Genomic DNA, 21,100 nt, shown 5'->3' with positions numbered 1-21,100 from the left:
TATTTGAAATGTTATGTACTGGAAAGGCCACTTATATTTCTAGAACAGATTGGATTTTATGCAACCCTTTTTCCTTGAATTAACAGCAATAAAAAAAATGAAAAACAGCTTAAGAATTGTGGTTTATTGCAAATTGTGTTAAAGTGAAAGGAGGAGGACATCACACGTGGTGATTTGTTTTTTCTTTCTAAAGAATCACCCCATTTCCCCCGTAATGTGGGGTGGCGAATCCCCAAGTTTTTTGTTTGTTTTTTTACTATTTGGATGTTCTTGAGTTTCTTCCCTGCCCCCCACCCACCAGTCTTACCCTGTAGGTCACCTGTGTGACACTGGAAGGAGAGCCTGTGTTTCTGTCCCCAGGGCCCGCGCTGTGTGCCCAGGGCTGTTTCCGATGGAGGCTCCCCGCCCCGCAGGTGCAGGGACCTGATTTACTCTCTGGGATTTATGACGATTGTGTTTTCCAGGCAGCTGTCAGGACAGTGTGGAGTAGCTTGTGTCCCCCGGTTCTGTCTTCTCCAACCCAGTCTCTAGTCTGTTTCTGCACACCGAGTCATTCACGGGGAGACTCTGGCCTCGCGGGTGTGCACAGCTCTGTCCTGCCTAGCGGCGGTGACCGGGGGCTCGGCCCAGGCCCCTCCGCCGTCCCCCAGCACTCGCAGCCGTGGGCGCGCAGGCGCTCGGGCGCACAAGGCAGGAATGATGGCCCGATTGTCCGGAGCCACCTTCTGAGTGTTCCCTCCCTCCGGGCCCATTCGGACAGTGGGTTTGAGCAGCCCCAGGAGCCAGCTCCCCGCTCAGCCAGCAGATGCACCTGCGCTGGGGCGCTCGTGAGGAACCGCTTGCCAGTTAGTGCGCAGGCCACCCGTGTTGCCACCTGTGCCCCCTGCCTGTCCCTCGTCCCTTCTCCTCCTTCCTCTGCTGCCCCAGGAGCCCACTGTCCGAAACTGTATTGTTGCCTGTTGCCGTCTTCCCCCTCACCCCTTCGGCCCTCCTCCCCACACCACACTGGCTCGCTCTTTCCTGAGCTTCGCAGAAAAGGCAGGTCGCGGGTAGTCTCCTGTGACGGTCTCTGCTCATCGGGTGTGGCGGGCCTGATGTCCCGCGGTTTATTCTTCACTACCTTCACAGTGTTCCCTGCCGAGGGGAGAAGTACACACACACACAGTTGAGCCGTTCTGTCCACACCCGGTTGGTTTTCGATTTTCGCTCCCGCGGGCACGCTTTGGCCACTGTCTCCGGGCTTGTGTGTGTGACGGTTCTCTGGGCTTCAAATCCAGGAGTGCCAGTGCCGGGCTGTAGGACCTTCCCAAATCCTCAGTTTTCCAGGATTTGCCAGATCGTTTTCCGAATGCTTCGCACTCATGCGGACCGCATCCCACCCACAGTCCATAGCGACACCCTCCTGGGCGGACGCAGTGGCACCGCGGAAGGCTCGGCTCGGGGGAGGCCCGCGAACCGTGGCTCTGTGCAGGGAGCGTGCAGAGGGCTGGGCCTTGGAGGGTCCCCGTGTGGAGGGGGCATGGGACTGTAAGGGACAGTGTTTGGTGGCTGAGGCGGGAGGAGGAGATGAAGGCAGGTGTGGGAGAGGGAACGTTTTAGAAGAGGTGTGAGGTTTGTGGTTCAAGAGATAAACCAGACTCAGGTTGGAGGTTTTGAGGCTGATGGAATGCAACATTGGAAGTTTCCAGGTTTTCAGTAGAGGAGGAACATGTTGACTATGGTATTTACAGAAACTTGGCTGGTGGAGGCAGGAAGGTCTGGCCGTTCAGAGACTGGTTAGGGTGCGGGTGAGGCAGGGGGAGAAGCAGGGCCGGAGGAGGCAAGTGGAAGGAACCTTGGGCCTCCGAGTTTCATTTTCCCCAAATAGAAAACAAGACTGTATTTTAATATATGCAAAAGGTCCAACTTTGGGAAATAGCACCAAGAAGGCACTTGGATGTCTGTTAAATTTGCTTTTGAGGATCAGGAGGATGGAGGTTGTTGGCGAGGAGACCTGAAGACGGGAAAGAGAGCTGAGTCCGGGAGGAGGGCAGCAGGTCTGGTCCTCTGGGTGGTGAAGGACCTGGCAACATAGTTCGTTCTTATGTTGAGATTAGCTACTTCAGCTCTGTCCACTGACAAAAAACAAAATATTCCTTGTCCTCAAAAATCAGCTCTCGTTGGAGAGCTTACCAAATGGTGGCAGCCCTGGGTTGAGTGGCCCAGTCCCAATTATTCGACACTGGAGTAGAAGAAGTACATTACAAGGCAAATCCACATTTACTTTTTTATGTAAGTGCTAAAAATCAAATCTTTCTGAGAAGGTTCCATAAAGATTAAAGCACAGTGTAAAATAATCTTTTTTTTTTTTTTTTTTTTTTTGACAGGTAGCATCTAGCACTTAAGAGCGTCGTCCATTTGAGCTTGGAAGACACCTTTTTTCAATTCTACATACTGATTACAAAAGCACTCTAAGGTTAAGGCAGTGAAACCAAATGGAGGCAAGCTGGGACAGTAGCTCAACCCCATAACCCTTCAATCAGTTCATCTCAAAAGAATAAAGAAAAATGCTGACTTCCCCCACCCCGGCGCCCCACAGGAGGGCCCATTTATTTTCAGGGAAATGAGGTGTGGGGGAATGAGGAAAACATGGTCACCCTGTCTCTGGACCTTCCTTGCATGGTGGGGGACTGGGGGCTGGGGGAGGGGTGTTGAGGGACCAGCTATTACGAGAATGGACTCTAGTGTCCAAGGGCTGAGAGGCAGGGGTCCATTCGAGGTCCCCTTTACACTGACCGTGCACAGAGGGCAGCACTGTCCTTTCCCAGAGAGCGCCCGTTGGCACAGTGGCGGGCGCGGTCTGGGCGCCCAAGGCCAGTCCGACACCCGCATGTCGCCGCCGCTTACGATTTGCAGCTCTTGTGCTCATGACATGCAAGAGCGACTTTCCTGGCCGTACCTTGAGAAATGAACCAAATTCTTAAATTCTTATTTTGAAAATGAGAGGCCTCTGGATGGGAGTGGGGACACGTTGCCTGAACCGCGTGCGTGTTTGCAGACTCTGTCCATCTCGGGAGCACAGGCCGGCGGGCTTCCTCCTGTCTGCTCTGGAAGGTGGGCACATCCCTACGCAGGCACCGGAGACCCTCCGCCCCGCAGTCTACCCCGTGGGCGGGGACTGCAGTTCTCCGCCAGCAGCGCTCTTATCCCCAGCTCCCATTTTGCTCGCTTGGAATTTGGGTGGGGTGGGGGCGTGTGGTGGGGGGCCGGGTGGTTCCTCATTTTTTTTTTCTTTTTCCTCCTGCAGCTCCAACTTGATCCGTGTAAAAGGAGGTCTCAGCCAGCCTCTCGCCAAAAGAAACTGCTAACTGGGAAGCGGCGCCACCTGGTGGGGGACAAGGACAATGCAAGCCAGCAGATGTTCTTTCCCACTGGCCTAATTTAGAGAAAACTGGACGAAAGACAGAAAACCTTTGAGATTGTGAGCCTGTGCCCCAAACCTTAAAGAACGCAGGCAGCTGGCCATAAAAGTAATTCGAGCCATCTCCTCTTTCAGTCATCGCATTCAAAGTTTATTATAAACCTTTGAAACACACTGATGGTGCCTGATGGTTTCCTCTGCACTTTGTCCCTGTGCTCCTTGGTCAGCACTATGTGGAGGACATAGGATCTTCCTCCTTCCCATCTCACAGATTTGGAACTCGAGGTTCAAATGGGGTGAGTGCCACAGACACACCGATGGTGCAGACCGGGCTTCAGATTTGTGCTTTACCTCCTGTGCCACTGCCTGCCCTCACGGGTGCGTCTCCGCGGAGAGACCCATGGTCTTAACAGCCCTGGGGTCTCTGGGTTTCTGAGAGAGGATAGGGCCGGGATCCTGGTAGGTCCGAACATCTCTTTTCTGTGTCTCGTTGAGGGACTTGAAGATGTGGGATAAGGGAAGCTTTGCAAAGATCGGAAACCCTGGGACTTTGGGAACTAGCTTCTAAGCATTTGCCTATCTCAGATACATTCAGGGAGCAGCAACTCTCCCCAACATCCGGGGTTTTAAACATGCGCAAATATTCTGTTGGAGCTCTGTTTTTCATTGTCCTCAGGGGTCTTGATAAATTGAGCAGTATGTGAATATTCCATTAGCTGTAAACTTACAGACCTTCAGAAATGGGCGAGATAAAGTAGCAGGGCAAGCAGAAGAGACACGTAACCACTGGTTATTGGAAGCTCCAACATGTAGATGGTCCCAGGCACTCCCTCTACCAGCTGCCATCATTCACAAACAATCCAAAGGCCAAGAGTGACGGCAGCAAGGTCACCTCCAGGCAGGAACAGTGACGGGTCACACCCACCCTGAAAGCCTTCTTAAATTCTAAGAATGCCACCACATTACCTAACAGTTACTCAGTGCTCATTTTTTTTAATAGTATTTTTTTTTAAAGATTTTATTTATTTATTTGACAAACAGAGATCACAAGTGGACAGAGAGGCGGGCAGAGAGAGACAGGGAAGCAGGCTCCCTGCTGAGCAGAGAGCCCGATGTGGGACTCAATCCCAGGACCCTGAGATCATGACCTGAGCCGAAGGCAGAGGCTTAACCCACTGAGCCACCCAGGCGCCCCTCAGTGCTCATTCTTGCCAGCACATCAGGGTTCGGTCACGTTTGTCACATGGTCACTCCGTTGTGTACTGGATGCTTAAATCACATGAACGTGGGGGAAGAGCTGACACCCTTCATGATTCCACACCACACCACCACCCAGCCACAGTACACCTATTTACTTATGTTTATATACAGGCTTGTTTACAGGATGGAGGAAGGAGTTCACTCTGTAAGACAGTTACAAGGATCTCATTGGCAAAATATAGAGAGCACTCAATGTCTGACATGTAGTAGGTGCTCAAGAAATTCATCGTGGTAGCTGATACCTTGAGGCCAAGATACCCTTAGCTCATTTCAGCATCCAGCAACCCTCTGAAGTAGGTGTTTTGCCCCGTTTTAACAGTTGGGGAAATGGCATAAAGGCTAACCACCCAGGGCACAGAGAATTCAGTGACACACTGGAATGGAACCCACGGATCTTACCCACTGGGCTCCTCCACTTCTTTGTGCCCACGTTGCAGGACTTTTGCAGGCATGTCTGTGTGTTGGTACAGATCTTCCTGTGTTGGAGGCCAGCGGGACTCACGGGCAGGCTCGGCCTTAAACTCTGTCATCTTGAACAACTGGCCCTTCCAACCTTTCTTTTTCTTACCCAAAAGCTGAGTGCTTGCTTGGGAAAAGGTAGTAGAAATTGGACTAATCCCAAAATTCTGACTTAAAGTTTGCTTTTTCACAGGTTTCTTGAAGGTTTAGAGTTCTTTGCCTTCACCCTTACTTTTGGTTTAACGGATTTGAAGTCCTTGTTGGGTGTGGTCAGGAACACAAACCCCAGCCATGGCCCTGAGCTGATGGGAGGGGAGAATGTTTTCCAGGTCCTGGCGGGGCGGAGAGCCCTCAGAGCCGACGTCACGGGAGTTGACCGCTAGATGGCGGCATAAACAGTTCTGGCTGCAAGGGGAGCGCCCTTTCTGTTCCTCCTCACCCCCGTCCAGCCGTTGTTCCGTTCTTCTCTGCTTGTATTGATAACTTTTCATTTGCGAGGCTTTTTGGTCAAAAAAAAAAAAAAAAAATCAAGCTCCTATACGAGTCTTATGCCGAAGGACGCGGGGTTAGGCATGGCTCGCAGACTGGTGACACCTAAGCCCCACAAATAAGAATGATTTTTATATCTTTAAATGGTTGAAAAAGAGTAACTCTTCATGACACGTGACAGTTATATGAAATTCAAATTTCAATGTCTACCAATAAAGCTCATTGGAACACAGACACTCATTTATGTATTACTACGGCAGCTTTCGTCCTAGGACAGCTAAGTTGAAAGTTAGGACAGAGCTTGAAATAGCGACAGTCTGCGTCTTTATGGAAGAAGCTTGCTGACCCCCGACAGAGATCAGCCTCATCTAAATAAAGATGCACCTTCCAGTGTCTTTGAAGTTCCAATGTGTGAGTGTGGAATTTGCGGTTCGTCTTCTTGGTGCTCTGTTTCCTTGGTACAAAAATAGCATCTGATGGGAAGGCCCGTGCACAGTTCGGCAGCCACTCTGCAAACATCCCTTGGCTGGGACCTCAGAGTGTGGCAAGGGGTTCTCACTCGCTCCTGACCTGGTGACCAGCCGCGGGATCACAGGGAGGGTGGAGAGGTGACCTCGGCCTGCCCGCCCGCAACTGGGGAAGGGTCTTCAAAGGCCACAACATTTTCACGGGGCCTGGAAGCAGGAGGTCAGATGTTCCTTAGCGAAGGGGTGAGACAGGGCGAAGAAAACCTCGGCAAAGCTGAACCACTGCGGTTGGGCCGGGAGCGAAGGCAGGTGGGGCTCGCCAGAGCTGGGGCAGCCTCGGTGAAGGAGCGCGAGCCCCGGGGAGGCGGGGAGGCAGGAGGAGAAGCAGGCGGGGAAGGCGGTCACGAGTTCGTCTGCTCATCCGTGAGTTTGTGGCGCTTGAGTGACATGTGCCAGTCCAGTGTTTGTCGCCAAGTGTGGCCTTGGATCCCCTGCCGCATCACCCGATAAACAGGTTCCCGGACTCGCCCCGACCCAAACTCAGACCTACAGAACGCAAGTACCCAAGTTCGGGGCGGGGGGGAGTGGGAGCAAAGCGGAGCCAACGAAGCAGGTTGACATGAGAACTCGAAGATGGAGATCGAGGGTGTGCCCCGAGGAGCAAAAGAATACCCCCCGCCCCCGCGCGCGGGAAGAATCGGCCATCAGTGGCCCACGCCGACGGGGTCCGGAGTCGCGGCCGGGGAGCTTGGCCGTGGCGGTGGCCGGGGACCGTGGCAGGCGCGGGCCCGCGAACGAACAGGGAAAGAGACCCAGGGCCTCTCCCCCTCGGCGACACGGGCACGAGGCTTGCCTGGAGCTGCTGCTGGGAACTTAGGGAGCCGACGGGCCGGGGAAACCGCGTCCCGCGGTCGGCCGGGGGCGCGCAGCGCGGTCGCGGGCCGCTTCTGACGCCGTGGGGAGCGGGAGGCGCAGAGCAGACCTTCCCCGCGACGCCGGGGTGTTGGCTCCCGCCGGCACCAGCCTGAGCCTGAGCGCGAGCGCCGTCCGCGGCCGGCAGGGGGCGCTGTCGCGACTGCGGGCCCGGTCCTGGGCGGCCGCCGCCTCCCGCCCCAGGCTCCGTCCCCGGGGACCCCCACCTGCCCCACAAGTCACCACTCAACCTCACACCAGCCAGGGACGGAGGAGTCCCCGGGCCGCCGCAGGAGCAACGAGGCCTCCAGGGAAGCCGCCTCTGATCCGCTCCGGAGGATTTATGGAGCGAGAGAAAGGTGAGTGGTCTAACTTCGCCTTCACCTCGCCCAACAGAGCAGCAGGATTCGATTTCTTGGGGCAACGCTGAAACCGCTAGGCAAGCACTTTCCGAGCGTTTCAGAAGGATCTGTTTACTAACAAATACGTGATGTTATAGCTTTGTTTTAAAGCGGTTCCTGCACAGCTTTTTAAATTCAGTCGAATTGTTAGGTTTTTTTTTTAAGGCAATATGTCCTCGTGATGGGCATGCACCTGTTTGAATCCCAAGACGGGCTGGGAGCTGGAGCCTCTCTCTGAGCGAGCTCCCTTACCCATAGGTACAGACGACAGGTTTGTCAGGGGGCCCTGTGCGGGTTAATACGTTCAAGGCCAATACCCGCCCTAGCATATAGGGAGCTCTAACACATCCTTCCATTTCCTTCAGGAATGTTTTCTTATTCAAAACCCGCCTTCCTGTGTTAGCGCCTTCCAAAATTGGAAATGCCTCTTTTCTGTGGATTCAATTGCGTTGTATTAGCTATTTCTATTTCATAAAATTGTAATCATCCTATGCGTGCATTTTATATCTTTCCTTTTTATAATGGATGAGCCAATATTGATACTTCAATGACTAAAGTTCATTGCATTAGAGTTCATGGCTGTGTTGTACATCCTGTGGGTTTTGACAAAGGTGTGACATGCATCCACCATCTTTTTTTTTTTTAATATAATGTATTCATTTATTAGAGAGAGAGAGACGGCAAGCACAAGTCTGAGGCAGAGGGAGAGGGTGAAGCAGGCTCCCCACTGAGCAGGGAGCCTGATGCGGTTTTCTATCCCAGGACCCTGGGATCATGACCTGAGCCAACCGTAGACACTTAACTGACTGAGCCACCCAGGAGCCCCCCACCATTGTAGCATCCTATAGAACAGTTCCTTAAAAATCCTCTGTGCTCTGCCTCTTCATCCTCCCCTCCCACCCTCAGTAACCACTGATCATTGTATTATCTCCATGGTTGTACCTTTTCCAGAATGTCATATAGTTGGAATCATACAGAATGTAGCCTTCTGACTTAGCAGAAGGTACTCAGTAATTATGGTGACTGAATGATTGGCTTCGTTCGCAACGTAAGTTGCATTTTTGGTCCCTTCATGTCTTTTCATGAAATAATAACTCTTTTCTTTTTTTGCCGAACAATCCAGTGTCTGGATGGGCCACAATTTATATATCCACACACCTGCTGAAGGATATCATGGTTGCTCCCAGGATTTGGCAATTATGAATAAAACTGCCCTAAACATCCACAGGCAAGTTTTGTGTGGACATCCATTTTCAACTTCTGGACAAATGCCAAGGAGCGTAATCACTGAACCACACGGTAAGATGTGTTTAGTTTTTTAAGAAACTGCCAACCTGGCGTCCATTTTGTCTGGCGTCCATTTTGTCTGGCGTCCATTTTGCATCCCCACCTGTATGGTGCGGGAGTTCCTGTTGCTCCACATCCTCGCCGGCGTTTGGTGCTATCAGCCACTCTAGTTTGCCCACAGTGGTGTGTTATGTATGAACCTGCAGATGCCTAATGACCTGTGATGGGGAGCATCCTTTCATCGGCTTGCTTGTCATCTTTTTTGGTAGGTGTCTGTTCAGAACTTCTGCTGATTTTTAAACACTGGGTGGTTTGCCTTCTTATGTTGAGTTTTAAGAGTTCTGTGTATGTTTTGGGTATGAATCCTTCATCAGATTTGCTCCTTGTCTTTTGATTCTGTGAGTGCTTTGTTCCTTCTGCTGCAACGAAATGGAAACGTGGGAATGTTAGGAGACGGAAACCAGTCAGAGGGTTTCACTCTGTCGTTATTCTCGTCAGAGGCAACACAGAGCAGTTGCCCTTGGCACCTCCTTAAACAGTCAGCAGTGTGCCAGGAGTGGACTCCTCGGTGGTGTCAAAGCCCTTGACCTGGAGCTGGCACCGATCACTTGGCAGCGGGGATAGACCCTGGGGGCTTCCAAGTCCCTTCCTTGTAGGGACAACCAGGCACTTTCAAGGGTCTGGGCCACCGCCAACCCCATTTATTACTTGCCTGGAAGACAGACAATGCAGGCCAACAGTGACATCCCCTCATAACTTCTTCCACCTTATTTGGGATACAAAGGCTGAGTTCCTCCCCCATTCATTTCTGGAGACATGCGTTGTAAAAGAATAAGTAAGTCAGTTTTAAAATGCAGGCCCCAGGCTGGGTTTGCAGGTGCTGCCTGTCCCTCCTTGGTGCAGATGGGACTCCTTTCTGGAACACAAATGCACAGACCTTCATAGGGCCTTGGTGGAAGAAAAGACAATAGGCTAGACCACTAATCCCATCTGTTTCCCACAGGATGGAAAATCTGTGCTTGGCACTGGGAAGGAAGTTCAGCTCCAGAGAGGGGCTTTTCCTGTGGGTCTCCAGAACCCTCCTCCCACTCCACCCTACTCCACCCTCCTCACGACACGCTGATGTGACGTCCCAATACTTCACAATACCAAAGGATCTGTTCAGTATTAAGACAGACATATTTTCAATATGGCTATATGGAAAAACATGACAAAGCGAAAGTGAGCTTCTCTACAGTGGGTATGGCCCAGGTGAAAATAAATCATTGTGACTGCCGAGCTGGTGCAAAACCTGTTCCCCCTAAATCAGACTTTCCACCTGAGGGAAAGGGAAAGCCGGAGGTGTGTTTGCTCTGGCTAATGCGGCAGTAATTCCTGGTTGCACACGAAGTTGGAAGGGTCCGGTGCAAGACAAGGAGCGCCGTGGGTCATGGCGCTTCTCCCAGTGTCATCCAAGGGCCATCTGGGGGCCTGTGACATGCAGACTCCAGGGCACAGCCTGGCCCAACTGCACGGAACACCCAGGAGAGACCCAAGCAGGGGCATCTCAGAAGTTTCCAGGCTGCTTAGAGGTCCATTGACTTTGAACATCATTAAGTTAAAAGCACAAAGTTTACAAACCTTGAAACCTGGATTTAGACGCCCTGTCCTCATTCTTCAGAAGAGTAAAGTCTCTTCTCTGAAATTCAGTATTACTGGAATATTAATTAATTCAGTAGTAACTGTGGGCCTGCAGTGACATCTCCTCATGAATCCTTTAACCTTATTTGGGGCACAAAAGACCGAGTTCCTCGTTAGTGTATTTTTAGAGATATGTGTAGTAAAAGAAGAAGTAAGCCAGGTTTTCAGCTCAGGCCTCAAATGGTAGTTGCTGTAGCTGAGTGACTTTGGACAAATATTTAAGTACCTTAATTCTCATCTGCAAAATGGGTATAATGGTCCCAGGACCCGCACAGCTGTGGAATATACTGAAGCTAAAGTGTTTGAGACCCACACAAAAACACAGCCAAGTGTCTCTGAAGACAGGAAACGGGGGTTCAGAAAGTACACAATGTCTCCCTCTTCTGCTGCTGTGTTTTATTTCACATGAAATAATAATAATGACTAGCTTTGAAGCTTTATCATGTACTAGGTATTTGCCTAAGCTCTCCATGTATTATTTAATTCTGAAACAATCCTATGAAATAGGTTATACTCACGATGCCCATTTTATAGATGCAGAAACTGAGAAAGGAACGTGAAGCAGCTTGCTTATGGCCGCATAGCTAGTAAATTTCTAAGTCAGGATTTGAACATGGGACCTCAGAGCCTGGAGTTCCCCTGTCTCTTTGGGCCTCCAGCCCTTAAAGACCCAATAATAAGCTGGAAGAGGAAAATTGAAGTCTGCTTTCTGAGAAACAGTGAAAATTTAATTCCACTTTAGCAGTCGTATGGTAAGAAGGTCCAGATAAAATTATTCTGGTGCCTAAGGCAAAGCAAAAAGTTTTCTCTGGTGAGATTTATATATAGCACCTGTTCTGAGATGCTTACAGTTTAAACCTGAAATGTCCAATTTGGTAGCCATTGGCCACAGGTATTATTTAAGTTTAAATTTTAATTCATCAGTGGAATATGAGAGGCCAGATATAGGCCCACACGTGTATCAAAAACTGATTTTCTTTTTTTTTTAAAGATGTATATATTTATTTATTTGACAGAGAGAGAAAGAGAGAGCACAAGTAGGCAGAGCAGTAGGCAGAGAGAGAGGGAGAAGCAGACTCTCCGCTGACCAGGGAGCAGATGCGGGACTCGATCGATCCCTGGACCTGGGATCATGACCTGAGCTGAAGGCAGCCGCTTAACCCACTGAGCCACCCAGGCGCCTCCAAAACTGATTTTCCATAAAGGTACAAGGTGATTCAGTGGACAAAGGATAGTCATTTCAACAAATGGTGTTGAAACAATTGGAAATACATAAGCAAAAAACTGAATAATCCCCACCTTGCTCCAGATACCAAATAGTACATTTAATGGTCCATTTAACTCAAATTGGACCATACATCTAAATGTAAAGACAAAAACTATAAAATTTATAGTAGAAAACATAGGGGAAAAAACCTTTGTGACTTTGGGCTAGGCAAAGATTTCTTAGGTGCCACACTGAAAACATGATCCATAAGAAACAATAAATTAATAAATTGGGCTTCATTGAATTCAAACTCTGCTCTTTGAAAAACACTCAGAAAATGAAAAGACAAGTCATCAACTGGGAGAAGATATTTGCACATCATGTATTTGATAAGGTAAGGGACTTGCATCTAGAATTTGTAAAGAACCCTCAAAACTCAATACCAAAAAAAAAAAAAATTACAAAATGAGCAAAAGATAAGAACACTTTACTTGAGAAGATATACCAATATCAAGCCCATGAAAAGATGTTCACCATCATTAGGCAGCAGGGAAACTAAAGCTAAAACGGCAATGAGGGGTGCCTGTGTAGCTCAGTGGGTTAAAGCCTCTGCCTTCAGCTCAGGTCATGATCTCAGGTCCTGGGATCGAGCCCCGCATTGGGCTCTCTGCTCAGCAGGGAGCCTGCTTCCCTTCTTCTCTCTGCCTGCCTCTCTGCCTGCTTGTGATCTCTGTCTGTCAAATAAATAAATAAAATCTTAAAAAAAAAAGAGTACAGACTGCAGAAGGCAGATCAGTGGTTGCCTGAGTGTGGGGGGCAAGGATGGAGGGATACAAATGGGCATGAGGAAATTTCTGGACATGACAGGTTTATTTGTTGTCTAGATTGTGGTAATGGTATCCCGGTATATATGTCAAATCATCCATCTTAACACTTGATATGCTGTTCACGGATGCCTTTTATACCTCAAAATAGCTGTTAAACATTTTAAATGTTTAAATAAAATTTAAAATTCAGTCGCACTAGCCACACTTCCAGCGTTCAGTAGTTGGCCGCCATATTGGATGAGAACATTCCCTTCATGGCAGAAAGTTGTATTGAATAGGCTGGTACAGACACAGCATCTCTCGTTCCAGGCTGACAGGAAGTTCTAATAGAAACGAATGTTTCTTCTGGCCACAGAGCCCGCTGCCCCTGTTGTCTACATGGGAAAATGGATGACGCAGGGGAGGGACATTGTCAAGCAGGCATCTGCCATCAGGACAGACCATTAGAAAGAGGCCAGGTGGCAGGTGCTGCTGAGGTTAGGGAAGAGGGGAGGTCCCGAAGCTCTGAGCTCTGAGGTGGGGGAAACCTTCTGCTAAATGAATTGAGAGGAGGAATGAGGGGTGCAGAGGCAGCAAATGGTAGAATTGTAGAAAGTTCGATCTCCTCTAGCCGTCTGTGGTTTCAAACTGGATGAGGGAAATAAGAGTGAGATGGGAAGGGTCCAGGTCTCAACAGAATTAGGAAAATAACAAAAAACAAAAAACCAGAACCAGGAGAATCCAGGTGTTCTGATGCTGGAAATCTAGGTTTTGATGATTAGGAAAATAAATAGAAATTATAATTGTGTGGCTGATGTTAAGCATGCTTGTTTCTTCAGTTGTACCCATGGAGAGCACAGTTTCTAGTTGCGTTCCTCGAACTTGGTGTACCCCTAAGTAGTCTCCCTGTACAGTGTGGCCTGGGGAAGCCACAGCCCCTCTGAGAATGATGTTTTGAAGTGGTGGAATCATGCACATAGAATTACAAAGAAAACCGATGGTGCTGAGCAGCGGTTTTGTGCCCAGAGGCCTGCTATCCCGGACCAGGAGTGGAACTGCAGGGGCAATGAGGCCACTCACCGAGTCGGTTTCATCGATTTGGAAATTCTCACCCTGATTCCAGAATTCAATGGAACGAAGAGTTTGGCTTCCCTAGAAATTGGGCCTTTTTGAAGAAGGAGTTGAGGGGACAGAGGACTCCTGCTGTCCCCAAGTCTGGTGGTGACTTGTGACCAAATCCAGCCTCTGACTGCTTCTCCGTAAATAAGCAAGCTTGAAAATATGCATTGGACAAAAATAGGTTGGGGCGGAGGCCTCAGTGTGGTCCTGGGATGAGACCCTCACGTGGAACCCGGGATAGAAGGTCGTGCGGTTTGAGGGCGCAGGGGCGGCCCGGGGTCGCTTCTCCCCGCTCCAAGGAGGTTCTTGGAGCCCGCGAGGCGGGGGGAGAGGGGGTTGTGCCCTCGTCAGGGGCGCATCTTGGTTCCCGGGAAGGTACCCCCCACCCAGGCTCTTCAAGCCATTTTTAGGAACCAGAGAGCCGCCCAGAGGAGGCCGCCCCCGGGAGTGTCGTGGTGCGGGACGGAGGATGCCAACTCCAGAAATTGCGGAGACCGCCGGGCCCGCAGACTGTCGTCCTTGCGGGAGGCCGTGGGGACCCCAGGAGGAGGAGCCAACCGCGCCCGCCGCCCGCCGCGTCGAGCCCACGAGCACCCTGGGGGCCGGCAGGAGCGAGTCCCCGAGGCGCCCCGCGGCCCGGCCTCCCCGCTGCCTGCGCCCCCGCGCCGTCTCCACTGCGCGCCTGGAAGAAGGCGAGGAAGGGCCCTTGCCCGGGGGCTGGGGACGCAGCCTCCCCACACCGGCAGGCAGCCCCGCAAGGCCCGGAAATCTTCCCTTTCGGATGTCTTCTTCCTTCTCCGTCCCCCCAGGATCCTACGCCATCTGCCTCGGGTTTGCGACCTCAGCGTTTGCGTCCATCCTGGGTGGAGAAGGGAGAGACTAGACCTGGGGGCGTCTGCGAGACGAGCCGGGTCTGTCCACATAAGCACTCGGTAAATGTCGAAGGAAGGAAGCGAGGAGCCATCCCCCCCCCCCCAAAACCCCTCGCCTACATCCCCTCCCTCGCCCCCCGCATCGCCACGGTTCCCTCTGGTTCTTCCTGGAATCAAGCAACGATGATCCTCCGAGCGGGCAGGGCAGGACCGCAGCCCAGATACGAAGAAGTGGGGCGGGCTTCACACCCCTGGATCTTTTCCCTTGAGACGAGGAAAGGCCCTTCAAAGCCATCAACTTCCTGAGAACAACAGATGGAAAGGCAGGAAAAAACAAAGCAAACGCAAATGGCCTCATTTATCTATTTTTAAAATGATACATCGAACACATGGAGACATGTTCAAAAACATTAAAAACAAAAAAAAGAGTAAACCAGTTAAACATCCCCGGTCTCAGAGCCCCAGTCTTAGCTCTCTCCCCAGGGATAACCGCAGTTAATGCGACGGTGGCCCGCTTTGGCCCCTTCCCTCCGCCTCCCGGCTGGGCTTCCCCGCCGCTCCTCGGTCCCCGGGCAGCGCCCCCTGCAGGGCTTTGTGCTTTATTGTTCCCTCTGCCTGGAAACCCCACCGCGCCCCCCGCTGTGCTCTCTTTTCTTTTTTGGGAAGGGGGTATTTTATTTGATGTTTATTGCAGTACAACCTTCATATAAGAAAGTGCACAAACTTTAGAGTGTGCAGCCCAGTGAGCTTTTACACAATCCTGTACGTATATATTCCCCCAGGTAGAGAAAACAGACGCCGGCTCGCCGGAAGGCTCCCCCATGCTTTGAGCCAGGGTCCTCCCGGAGGTAAACATTGTTCTGACGTCATCGCCACAGACTCCTCTAGTCTGTTCACGTGAGTGACGTAATGTCCTTTTGTGTCTCCAGCACTTCCTGTGGGGGCTCATTCCCATCTTCCAGATCTCGGCCCAGATGTCTCCTCCTCCCTCCCTCTTCCTTTCCATAGCACCACCCTGTCCTATTTTTTTTTTTTTTTTCAGAACACTTCTCTGTTTGAAATTTCTGTTTGTTTACTTATTTACAGTTTTTCTCCCCAACTGGAAGGTAAGTGTCCTCTTCTATTTCCTGCTGTGTCCTGAACCCGTAGCTCGGGGTCTAGCATATGGAGACGACCAACAGATATTTATCCAATGAATGAATATGTGTGTAAAGAAATGCCCCAGGTATCCATTTGTATGGTCCTGAATCTAGAACGAATTATAGTTTGTCCAAATGCTGGCCTCTGCTGGAGGCCTCTGTGCTTCTTGTCACAAAGACAATATTCACCAGATTCAAATGTGAAGACAGAAATACTGGCGTTGTTCCAGTCTGCCTGGAAGCAGAAAGTGGGCAAATCCTCCTCTCTCTAGCAGGACTGCTTTCTTCTCCAAGACTGGGCTTTCCCTCTATTTTGTTGAATCAATGTTTTAGAAAACAACTCCACTTGCACTACCTAAAAAGACTCTCAACAGTGGTAATCTCTACCGGAGGGAGCAAGGATACTGTGTTTTAAAACTTCCTTTGTATTTTGCCATGTTTTAAAAATAAGCATGTAATAACTTTTTCAAAGAATTTTAATGTGGTAAAACACTTAACATGAAACTTACCATCTTAGCCAATCTGCAAGGGTACATCCAGTTCACTGGGCCACCAACCTCCCAACTGTTTCAACTTGGAAAGCTGAAATTCTGTAGCCTCTAAACCGCAACTCCCCCTTCCCCTTTCCCCTCAACCCCTTCTACTTTCTGTCTCCGTGAATTTGAGCCTCCCTAAGGAGAATCTGTAATGGAGCATTCGACATTTGTCATAGTGGCTGGCTTATTTCATTGAACATAAGGTCTTCAAGGGGCATCCATGTAGCATGTTGGAGTTTACTTCCTTTTCAAGGCTGAATAATATTCCGTTGTATGTGTACCCCTCATTTTGTTTATCCATCACTCCTCGGTGGACCCTTGGGTTGCTTCCATCTTTGGTGGTTGTGGCTAATGCTACTGTTATTAGCAGTGTTATGCTAATGCTCTTTGAGGCCCAGTATATATCTGAAGTGGAATTGCTGGATCATGGGATAGTTCTGGTTTTAGTTTTTTGAGGAACTGCTGTGCTGTTTTCCGCTGCATCTGCATCATTTCACATTCCCACCAGTGGGGCATCAGCCTTCTGATTTCTCCAGATCCTCCCAAGTGCTTGATATTTTCTGGGTTCTGGAGAACGGCCGTCCTGATAGGTCTCGGGTGATATCTCGTGGTGGGTTTTGGTTTAGAATTTCCCTGATGACAAATGATGTTGAGAGCATCTTTTCATGTGCTTGTTGGCCATTTGTACATCTCCTTTGGAGAATGCCTGTTCAAGTCCTGTGCCCATTTTTAATCCGTTTATTTGTTTTTGTTGTTGTTGAATTCTGAGCAGGTACTACTTTTAACATCAGAAAAGAATTTTGTATTATAAAGAAGGAGGGGGGGCACCTGGGTGGCTCACTCGGTTAAGCATCTGCCTTCAGCTTAGGTCATGATCTCAGGGTCCTGGGATGGAGCTCCTTGTCCGGGCTCCCTGCTCAGTAGGGAATCTGCTTCTCCTTCTCCTTCTGCCTTCTCCCCCTGCTCATGTTCTCTCTCTCTCTCTCAAATAAATAAATGAAAATCTCTAAAAAGAAAAAGAGAGAAAGAGAGAGAGAGAGATGGCATACAGAAGGCCAGCCAAGAGAATGCAATGGTTAAAAGCTTGGGCTCTGAAATTAGAACATTCGGTCACTGTAATTACTGAGTACCTTCTGTGTAAGTCAGGGTAAGCCAACTAACACAGAACCCTAAAAGCTCAGTGACCTGATGCTCTAAAAGTCTTACTCCGAGTCCACTGTGGTCCCAGGTGGAGTGGGAGAAAGGACGCATGTTACAAGGGTCAGAAGGTCGTTCCGGGACTTTGTGTCATGTAGTCAGTTAGGGACTTAGGTTGTTTCCATCCTATGGCACTGATGTCCATGAGATGTGGCCTCCATGGTCACCATGGGAGGGGATAAAAGGGGGGATTACACAAGGGTAACTTTCTACGGACCACTCTTGGCCTGTATTACATTAACTTAAGCTGGTCATATAGCCCCACCCACTACTGAGGAGACTGGGAAACTTGCTTTTCCTGTGACCCTACAAGGAAAGGATATTGCACCGTCTCTGCCACAGTCCATCCCTTTGGTCATCAAACCATCTCATTCTTCCCACACATGGAAACACTCATCCCCTTCTCTTGGGGGATAACACAAACTCGCACCCAGGATCTCTAGTCATGTACATTCTTCTCCCTCAAGACCGTATGTTGCTCCTGTGTTCTGGTGACCAGTGAATTAAGGCGGGTAAGTTGTCTGTCCCACTCCCCACACTCAACACACAGTGGCAAAGTAGAAACAACAAAATTCCCATGGAGAAGAGGGAAGGCACGATAGCCCCTGGCCCAGAGAAGTGATAGACTGCTTCCTGTAAGACAGGCTTTGGGAGGGGTCCCTGCCCTGGCAAGGGGAGGAGTCCCCCATTCCGTTCTGGTCTGACCTCTGAAGGGCACGCCTTGCCCGTTTTTCTCCATGAGCTCATCTTCACCTTGAAGGGGTTCCTCCTGTTACAATCTCTCTGCTGACGACACCTGAAGCAGTCTTCAGGAAGGCAGCCCTTCTCCTTGACGACATCCAGTTCTTGGAGCTTTCCTTCCCTTTGCTTATGGAACCCAAAGGGTTGCTTCCTGTCTGTCATTTGTAGGGTGACTTCATGATTTCTCTGGTGGTAATTCTCCCAGGAAGCTGGTGACCTTAGTGAGTTAGGGAGAACTCTGTGGGGGGCAGGCCCACTAGAAACTCACGCACAAATGTAGTAGCCTGGCCTGAGGGGAGTGGTCTGGGCCGGAGGGGGACACTGGGGAGCCATCACCATGCCGCTGGCATTATTAGCAGTGTGGACGGAGAAGAGGTCCAAATACTGAGCCCTCAGTCACTTCAATGGCCGGGGGGCAGGGGGTGGCACCAACTAGGAGATGAAGGACCCAGCAGCAGGTGACAGTGAAGTCTGGGAAGACAAGTGAAGAACATGTCTCAAGGAGGGTGTGCAGACCGGTCACTAAGATGAGGACCGAGGCTTGACACTGATGATCTCCTCAAGGTCACTGGTGACTCTGGCAAGGGCAGTTTCCAGAGAGGAGCAGATGAGAGTCTGAGTGAAGTGGCTTCAGTCAACAAGGGGAGGAGAAAAGTGAGTGGCCGTGACCGTGAACGGAATCATTTTGCCGTGAAGGCGAGCAGGGGCAGCTGGCCCTTGTCCCCCAAGAGAGGGCACAGGGTATGACACAGATGCCGGGGGACAGAGCAGCGGGAATGAAATCTGCAGAAACGACATGTGTCACCTGAAATTGGAACCCAATGAGCAGCTGAGAGGGAGGATGTAGAGACACATGGGGTCTGTGGGGAGCAAAGTAAGCAGGAGGGGGCCAGGGAAGGGCGGGTGTGCTGGGCAGCAGGAAGGGTCCCGCATGTTCAGGTCCTGCATTTAAGGAAAGACTGCCCCATGGGGCTGGCGTCTGTCTCCATCGGGACCGCCACGTGAGCAGGGACACGGAGCGGGCACAGGGTTTGATCGAACAGAAGCTAGGGTTTTGCTACCATTGGCACTCCTGGTTCTCGGGTGTTCGGGTTTGTACTGGAGCTCCCCACCTGCGGTCCTGGGCCACCATCCCAGATCGAGAGACTTCTCAAGCTCTGTAACTGCACGCACCTGTCCCTCATCATAAACCTTTCTGTACTCTTGGTTCTGTTTCTCGGGAGATCCCTAGTACCAGGCATGGAGGGGCAGTAAGAAGGAGAGAAGGATGGGGTGTGGCAGGGTCAGGGAGGAGGGAGGGGGTCCTGGAAGAGCGAGGGGAGCACCTGGCCCACACGGAGGTCACCTGAGAGCCTCAGCTGCAGCACTGCCCTCAGGACTGCCCCCCCCACCAGGTTTGGTTTGCACGTGGCGGTAAAGAGAACATTCAGGAGAGAGGATGCCAGTGTAGGAAGTGGGAGGGAACTGGAGAGAGCGGGAGATGGGGTTACAGAAGGGATGCACAAAGCCACAGAAGGCTTCACACCCCAGGGGAAGGGCTTAGGGTCTCAGGTATTTAGTGGACACAATTGTCCTTCCTCAAAGAGGATAAGAAACACCCAGAGTCACAAGACAACTCGGTGACAGAGACGGGACACGATCCTGATGTTGGAGCCTGGACTCCCCTCAATGTTCTACACTTCTTGGTGGGAAACACTGGAGTCACTTGTCTACCTCCTATTCGAGAAGACTCCATGACTCCGATCACCTTTCCTTTCCTATAAGGAGACCCCTATGTCAGTGGTTTAAACCCTTCTGGCCTGACAGGTCCCTCCAATTCACGTGTCCACAGGGTATCACCAGCTGTTTCCAGGGGTTGTGGACTTTTTGAAACCCATCCAAAGGCCCCCGGTCACTACCTCCAACCCTCTGGCCTCCTCTGTCTCACGGAGGCGGAGCTGAGGCGAGCGGGAAGTGGGTCCTGAAACAGAACGGCACAGTGGTCCTGATGTGACCCCGTTAGCCAGGCCCCGTGTTCAAGGGCCAGGGGACCAAGCAGGCATTTCTGTACCTCGCCGCCTGGGCAGAAACCGCCCTGGCTGCTGCCTGGACACCAGGACGGAGGAGAAGGCACTCGGGTGGAGAGGCAAGGAATGGCCTCCTCGGCGGCCGGTGGGGTGGGCAGCGCGCGGCTCTGAGCACCCGGCGCTCAGAAACGGACGCCCGCCGCGCCCCAGCAGCGCTAAGTAGGTCACCTGGGCTCCCCGGGAGCCCTTTGGCAGTGTGTGCTCTGCCAGCAGGTCAGCCCTGTCTGGGAAGCTTCCAGGCGCTCCTCTCTTGAGAACACCCAACACAACCCCAGAAAGCCAGCCCGGTGGCGGTGGGGCTAGAAAGTACACGTCCCCTTCCCCGCGCCCCAAGCCCCACAGGGAGTTCCTCCCGTGGATGCCTTATGCTCTTTTCCAGGCTCCAAAGTAACAACCATCTCCAACTGGAGACCGGACTTCTGCCTGGGAGCAGAAAGCACAGCTGTCCTGATGGACCAGGGCTTGGAAGCAGTGACCCTCGAGAGACAAGCGGGCTTTAGCTGACAGGAACCTGCCATGTCGTAGAACGCTCTGGAGGCCTGAAGAGGTTGACACAGATACCTCTGGGGAATTAGCAGGACCTTGAACAAGCTTTCCTGCCAAACATGCCTTGTTTTCTAGGCCCCCAGGAGTACCTGGCTTTTTTTGTCTTCTCATTTGATGCTAAAGAAACCAGCAGTTATTTCACGCTGGATGGAAACATTCTATTTGCCTTCTCCTCCTCCTCTCCTGCCCCCTTTTTACTGGAGAATATGAAGACTCTCCAAACAGTCATCACAGTAAAAGCAGTCCTTAATCTTCCTAACGATAACAAGAATAAGGAATGTCAAAGTAAGCAGCTATCTTGTCATTAGGGTATTAAACCGTACTCGGGCTGGATATGCTGAGAAACCAGGACTCTCGTGCTTTGATGACGATACCAAAGCCTGATTTCTAGGCAGCTGCTAGATCACCGGATTCCTAGCACCCATGTAGAGTATTATCATTTCCCAGACCAGCAGGGCCCATGTATCTGCTCTAGTAAGAGTCTTAGGTTACTTTTTAAAAAATTCATTTTTAGGA

General features: G+C 50.9%; 1 protein-coding gene and 1 long non-coding RNA gene across 6 annotated transcripts in view; both read left to right on the top strand.

Annotated features, from left to right (window-relative positions):
• ZCCHC2 (zinc finger CCHC-type containing 2) overlaps window positions 1-3,522 on the top strand; it is a 62,930-nt gene extending 59,408 nt beyond the window's left edge. For 2 of the 5 annotated variants that reach the window (XR_007121792.1, XR_007121789.1), the window contains 2 exons: window positions 2,367-2,455; window positions 3,287-3,522. The gene's annotated coding sequence lies outside the window, so the exon portion shown is untranslated. Of the gene's footprint in view, window positions 1-2,366; window positions 3,094-3,286 lie in introns of all 5 variants that reach the window. The other 3 variants (XR_007121790.1, XR_007121788.1, XR_007121791.1) reach the window with 2 other exon arrangements.
• Window positions 3,523-4,599: 1,077 nt separating this feature from the next.
• LOC125081823 (uncharacterized) lies at window positions 4,600-11,393 on the top strand. Its single transcript, XR_007121793.1, has 3 exons — window positions 4,600-7,346; window positions 8,512-8,687; window positions 9,679-11,393. It is a non-coding gene; the product is annotated as an uncharacterized LOC125081823 (long non-coding RNA).
• The last annotated feature ends 9,707 nt before the right edge of the window (window positions 11,394-21,100 follow it).

This window comes from Lutra lutra, chromosome 12 (assembly GCF_902655055.1).
Source record: "Lutra lutra chromosome 12, mLutLut1.2, whole genome shotgun sequence".
Classification (NCBI taxonomy): domain Eukaryota; kingdom Metazoa; phylum Chordata; class Mammalia; order Carnivora; family Mustelidae; genus Lutra; species Lutra lutra.
The sequence above is the reverse complement of the archived record's forward strand: the minus strand, read 5'-3'. Positions and strand labels throughout refer to the sequence as shown.